Here is a 6,450-nt window from a genome sequence, read left to right as displayed (position 1 = left end):
GAAGTATTTACATGGCACATGCAGATGTATGGGTAGATACAGAGTGTACATAATGCATGCACGGATAGAAGTATTTACATGGCACATGCAGATGTGTGTGCACTCATATATATTCATAGAGGACAGAGTTACAGACACTTCTCAGACATGGCCAAACACCTTGCAAGATTGGTTTTCTGGATTTGAAGGATTAGGACTTGAATCTCGTAAAACAAATAAGTCAATTGAATTAATTTGAAGGGACTTCAAAAAGTTCATGGAAAAATGGAATTTAAAGCTCATGGAATTCTTTCACAAAGTTTTTGAAGTTCATAATGTTATGCCCAGAATTCAGGGTCCCCAAAGACCACCCAGGAGCCGTGTACCGATGCAAATACATACATAAGGGTTGTTTATTCAAGCTCGAGCCAGGTCTCTAACCTTATCCAACGCATCGGAATAGGGAAAGAGCCCCGAATTCATTGTCTGCAGGGTTTTTATAGAATTTTCAAACAGCTCGGGTTTCTCAGCTTTACAGTCTTTGGATTGGTTAACAATTGGCAAACTATGAGATGTTACAGTTTAATTGGTCAGGACTGGTGGTCTTTGTTCTTAGGCTAGGGTAAAGGAAAACATCTGGTCTCTGGCCTTGAGCTGCCTGGCTATTTATAGATATATCATTTTCTTGGAGCTAGAGGACGTGTTCAGGCTAATGTACAGAATGGAGATTGACCTTGTCTCTGGAGGGAACTAAAAACTGAGGCCTTGTCTATTTAAAATGCTTTCCTGAGCCTGACTAGAGTTTAGTCAAGCAGTCTCTAGGTAGGCAAAATCAGGTAAAATCACTTTGGACCTTACAATAAAGCTCATGTTCTGCATGCCAGTGAGGTGATCTTAAAAAAGCTGTGAGCAGCCATCTAAGATACAACTACTTGTCTGTACTCTTCAGGAGCAAGAGAGAAAAAAGGGAGCTGAAGTTGCAGAGAAGAAACCAGTCTACACAGCTAATAGTCTGCACAAGACTCCGCCTCACTGACCCTGAGACCAGAAGAACAAGATCATGCCTGCCGACCACCACCCACTACATTAGATGGACCCTGATAGAATGGGAGAACACTGTGGAACAGAACTCAAATTCTTCAAAAGTCCAGACTTGCTGTGTGGGTTGAGACAATTACTCTGAGATGCCTTTTAATCCTGACACTTAGGTCACCTCTAAATGAAATAACAGATTGGCAAACAAAATGAAGAAGACTGCTCCATTTAAAACCTGTTTATATGAGCTCAAAAGGTCAACAGTGACTCTAAAGCATAGATGAGAAGATAAGGAGGCAGGGAAACTAGAGCACTGAATAGGAACACCCAGAACACAATGAAAGACAGTGTAGACACAGTGTGCAAAATGTAACTCATGTTGGCGAACAATTTGTATTGAATTTGTGAAATGGGAATGTAATATGCTGTGTTAACGTTCACTGATACACAATATTTACAGACAGACATGTGCACAGGTACCAGGGAATTTCAGCATACCTTTTTAGGGGACATAATTCCATTTGTGACAATGTTGATATAAACGCTTCTAGGTGTTTTATAAGGAGTTCAGGCAGCGTCGTGGGTTACGATTCAAGGCCAGCAGTTCAAAACTACCAGCTGCTCCTCTGGAAAAAGATAAGGCTTTCTGCGCCCATTAAGATTTACAGCCTCAGAAACCCTATGCAGGGTTGCTATGACTTGGAATTAACTCCACAGCACAAAGCCTTGACCACTACCAGGTGTTTTATATTTACAATGTTGTTGTTGTTGTTGTTATGTGCCATGGAGTCGATTCCGACTCATAGTGACTCTGTACAGGCTTTCCGAGGCTGTAAATCTTTTGGTTCATATTTTCTTGACATAATTTTTTTTCTCATTTCATTAAATTTTGTTTTAATGGGTCTCAAAATTCTATGACAGATTTTTTGGGGTCAAGTTGTTTCCATTTAAGAAGTACTAATTTATTTGTAACAAAAAAAGGGGAGTGGTTAATCTTACAGTCCAGAAATAGAGGACCCTTGGACCATCAAGAGAATAGCGCAAAGCAGAGTGTGGGACCTTATCCAGAGAAGCAGCAGCGCCAGAGATGGAGGCAGAGATGGGGGCATGGAGATGGGGAGCGGCTGAGGACTCTAGATTCATCAACTAAGAAGAGAAGGACTAAGAGCTGGTGGCCAGGAGCAGACTTGCAGAATGTGCCCTTTGGAGATGTAAATTATTATATATGCTTGAATGGGTTTTTTTGTTTGTGTGTTTTTTAAAAAGCTAAAGTGGATAGAGAGAAATACTTTTAACTCATGGTGTATGTAAGGGATTATTATAATCAATGTAATGAAACAAGTTATATGAATGGTTGAATGTGAAACTGATGATGTACCCTATAAACTTTCACTCAATCCACAATAAAAACCTTAAATTAAAAAAAAAGTACTAATTTCAAAACTAATAACTTAAAACTGCCTCATAAAAAGGAAACAAATGGTTCGCAAAACATCCCTTTGCTTCTGAAGTGTTTGCGTTGTATTATATCACGCCAGCCTTTCACTGTTCAACTCAATGGACCACCTGAGACCTACTGTTCTGAGACCACTCTTTCTCCATCGATTAACACCCTCCATTGATTAACAACCTTTACCATCTTCTAGTTACATGATTTACTATCCACGATCTTATACTGGCTTTGTAATTCAATAAAAAGAGCTATAGGGTAGAAGACTGTATTGTTAGTTTTTTTCTTTGTTGTTGTTGTTGTTTTAATCAAGTCTCTGATTTCTAATTTGTACCTCCATTGTGGCCCTGTGGGCTAATGTGCTGAACTGCAAAGTCAGTTTGAACCACAAGGTCGCTGCTGGTTCAAGCTCACCAGCTACTCCTTGGGAATCCTATACAACGTCACTATGGGTCGGAACAGACTCAACGACACTTAACAACAACAACAACAATACATAGTAGACTTGGTGTGGTATTTCGTGGCTAGGAGCCCTTGGACCACCTCTTGGTTTCTGTAGGATTTTACCCCAGAGAACATAATAAACCCGCCAGTTGCTTTTGAGAAGAGTGTGAGTCATGGTGAGCGTAGTATGCCAGAGTACAACATAAGCTTTTCAGTGGCTGATTTTTTTGGAAGTAGATTGCCAGTCCATTCTTCTGAGGACCCTAAGGATGGACTCGTTCTCTTAACAGCCGAGTGTGTTAAAAACCGTGTGCACCAGAGAACGTGGTATACTGTGGGAAAGAACCAAAATCATCCTCCATGAATTCATTAAAATTTCATGCTCTGTCCTAACTGAAATAGTGAAAACTGACTGAACAAAATGTAGCTGACCACATACCTGCATTCTCTGTCCTCCCAGGAGGCCAGACCCAAAGTAAGATGGAGACGGCCCCAGAAGCAGTCGCACGAGGCGCTTTCCTGCTGGCAAATCCGGCAACAAATTGCAAAGTGTCTGAAGCAGATATCAAGACACCATGATAAGTAGACTCCCCTGCCAGGTTGAGGCCAGGCCATCTCTTCTTCACACAGGAGAGAAACCTTATCTGTGTAATGAGTGTACAGAAATCTTCAGTGACAGCCCTAGCTTTGATCTTCATCACCAGTGACACTCAGAAGAGAAGTCTCACAGGTGTGCTGAGTGTGGAAAAAGCTTCCGGCACATCTCAGTTCTTCATGTTCACCAGAGAGTTCACAAAAGTAAGTGTGATAACTGTGGGAAGGAGTTCAACCAGAGCTCACACCTACCAGCTCATCAGAAAGTCCACACTATAGAGAAGCCACACATCTGTGCAGAATGTGGGAAAAGCTTCAGCCATAGATTAGCACTTAATGGGCATTGCAGAGCGTGTCCACAAGAGAAATCCTGTAATTGCAAGAAATGTCAAAGAGGCTTAATCTGTGTGGTGTCACATCTTCTGGAATGTCAGAAGGCCAACACTGAGAAGAAGCATTTTAAATGTGATACCTGTGGTGAGAACTTCCATCGGCGATTAGCACTTACTGCCTGCCCACTATATGTTTCATCCAGGAGAGAAACCGTACAAGTGTGAAGAGTGTGGAAAGGGCTTCAACCAGGCCTCACATCTTCTGACCCATCGGAGAGGCCACAGCAGAGAAAAGCCATTCAGGTGTGAGGAGTGTGGGAAGTGCTTTGTGCAGAATTCACACCTGCAGTCCCATCCGGGAATCCACATAAGAGACAAACCTTACAAATGTGAGGAGTGCGGGAAGAGCTTTATGACAAAATACTGTTAGGAATTCCATCTGGTAGGCCACACTGGAGACAAATCCTTCAAGTGTGAAGGATGTGGGAAAGGCTTCAGTCGCTGAGGAGACCATAAAATTCATTGTAGAATCCACATCAGAGACAAACCCTATAATTGCGATGAATGTGGCAGGGCCTTCATTTGTGCTTCGTGTTTTCAGGAACACCACAGAATCCACACTGGCCTAAAACCTTTCGAATGGGATGCATGTGGTAAGAACTTCCATTTTATCAACATTTATTCATCACTGTAAAACCCACATGGGAGAGCAAACATTTAAGTGTGAGCACTGTGGAAAGGGTTTCAGTTTTCACTCAAAACACCCACAGGAGGATCCATACAGGAGAGAAGACCTATAGTTGTAAGGAGTGCAGGAAGGGCTTTACTCAGGCTTCGTATCTTCTGGCCCATCGGAAAGTCCACACTGGAGAAAAGACATCCAAACTTAAATAAATGTGGGGAGGGATTTGGCCAGAATTCACAGCAGCTGTCTTGGCACTGCAGTCTTGACAGTCACCAGAAGGTCCACACAGGAGAGAAGCCATACGAATGGGATGTGTGTGCTGAAGTCTTCCATTTGTTTTCAGAATTTCAGCATCATCAGAGGATTCACACGGAGCAGAAATCTTACAAATATGAAGCACGCAGTAAGCACTTTTGGTTAACATAAGAGATCAAAGAATCCATGGTGATGATATGTTTTATATAAGTCATGAGAGTGGTAAGAACGTCTTCACATTAAAGAAGTTCTCTAAAATTATTTTTTAAAAACTCACATGCAACCTGAATTCTTGTATTCGTTGGGTGTTTTAGGAGGCAAAACATTCGATTTCATGGAGTCAAGTGTTTTTGCCATAGCTCAATGTATCCCAGTGGTGAAGATTCAACACAGCAGAGAACCCTTGTAAGCGGTGCAGTATGGGCTTTTCTCAGACCCTTGATCAGATACCACTCAGGTGCTAGGATGTAGAAAGAGCGGAGTTTGAATCATGTCTTCACAAAATTATAATGATGGACATTTCACAATCAACATCCGTTATGATGTAACTTCCATGAGGGTTGTTGTTGTTGTTGTTGAGTGCCGTCGAGTCGGGTCCGACCCATAGCGACCCTGTACAGGGTTTCCGAGGGTGTAAATCCTTACGGGAGTAGAAAGCCTCATCTTTCTCCCGCGGAGCGGCTGGTAGTTTCGAACCTCTGACCTTAAGGTTCGCAGCCCGATTCGTAACCACTACGCTACCAGAGCACCTCCATGAGGGTAGGGGTTTGTTTTCTAGTGAATCTGCACAGCCTTACCATTGAGTAACCCTTCAGAAGTGAACTTGGGATTTTGTTGTTGTTAGCTGTCTCTGGTTGCTCCTGATTCAATATCCTCCTGCAAAATGAATCAGACAGTGTTCCATCATAATCTACTGGGTTTTCATTGGCTGATTCTCAGAATTAATTAGGTTGCCAGACCTTTCCTTGTAGTCCAGTTTAATCTGGAAGTCCCCCCTGGAACGTGTTTGAAACCCTAATGACGAAGTCACCAGGCTGGTGGGTAATGACTCTACACAGGTGCGTGGGCCAGAAGCCAAGCCCAGGGCTCTGGCATGTTGTTGAAGACCTTGGAGCTGGTTCCGACACGTAGCAACCCTGTATAGGGTTTCCAAGGACAGGCTTGTGGATTTGAACCACCGCCCTTGTGGTTCATACTGACATAGCAGTGGAGTGCTTCTCCTACAGTGCCACGCCAGGATTCAGGCATAGCCAGTAAGAACCCTACCAGCGAGCCATCTGGGCTTCCCGCTTGTTTGTTACATGTAGCAAAAGGAAAAACAAAATGGACATTTGAAATGTTTACCCAGAGGAGGGCACTTGTAAAATATAAACTTAATTCATGGAAACAAACCATTGAAATGTATTACTGTAATCTGTTGCTGTGGTTGTTAAGTGCTGTTGAGTTGGTTCTAACTCATAGTGACCCTGTATAAGGGTTTCCGAGGAGCACCTGGTGGGTTTGAACTGCTGACCTTTTGGTTTGCAGTTCAGTGCTGACCCTAAGCACCACATCAGGAGCCCTCCATGTTGATATATTATAATGATTTGTTGTTGTTGTCAGGTGCCATCGAGTCGGAACCGACTCATAGCGACTCCATGCACAGCAGAACGAAACAATGTTCGATCCTGGGCCAA

At 42.8% G+C, this 6,450-nt stretch overlaps 1 pseudogene; it reads left to right on the top strand.

Annotated features, from left to right (window-relative positions):
- Window positions 1-4,024: 4,024 nt before the first annotated feature.
- On the top strand, window positions 4,025-4,945 carry LOC102839507 (annotated as a pseudogene).
- The last annotated feature ends 1,505 nt before the right edge of the window (window positions 4,946-6,450 follow it).

This window comes from Chrysochloris asiatica, unplaced genomic scaffold (assembly GCF_000296735.1).
Source record: "Chrysochloris asiatica unplaced genomic scaffold, ChrAsi1.0 scaffold00168, whole genome shotgun sequence".
In the NCBI taxonomy this organism is placed as follows: domain Eukaryota; kingdom Metazoa; phylum Chordata; class Mammalia; order Afrosoricida; family Chrysochloridae; genus Chrysochloris; species Chrysochloris asiatica.
Note: the sequence above shows the minus strand (reverse complement) of the source record. Positions and strands in the feature narration are given on the sequence as shown.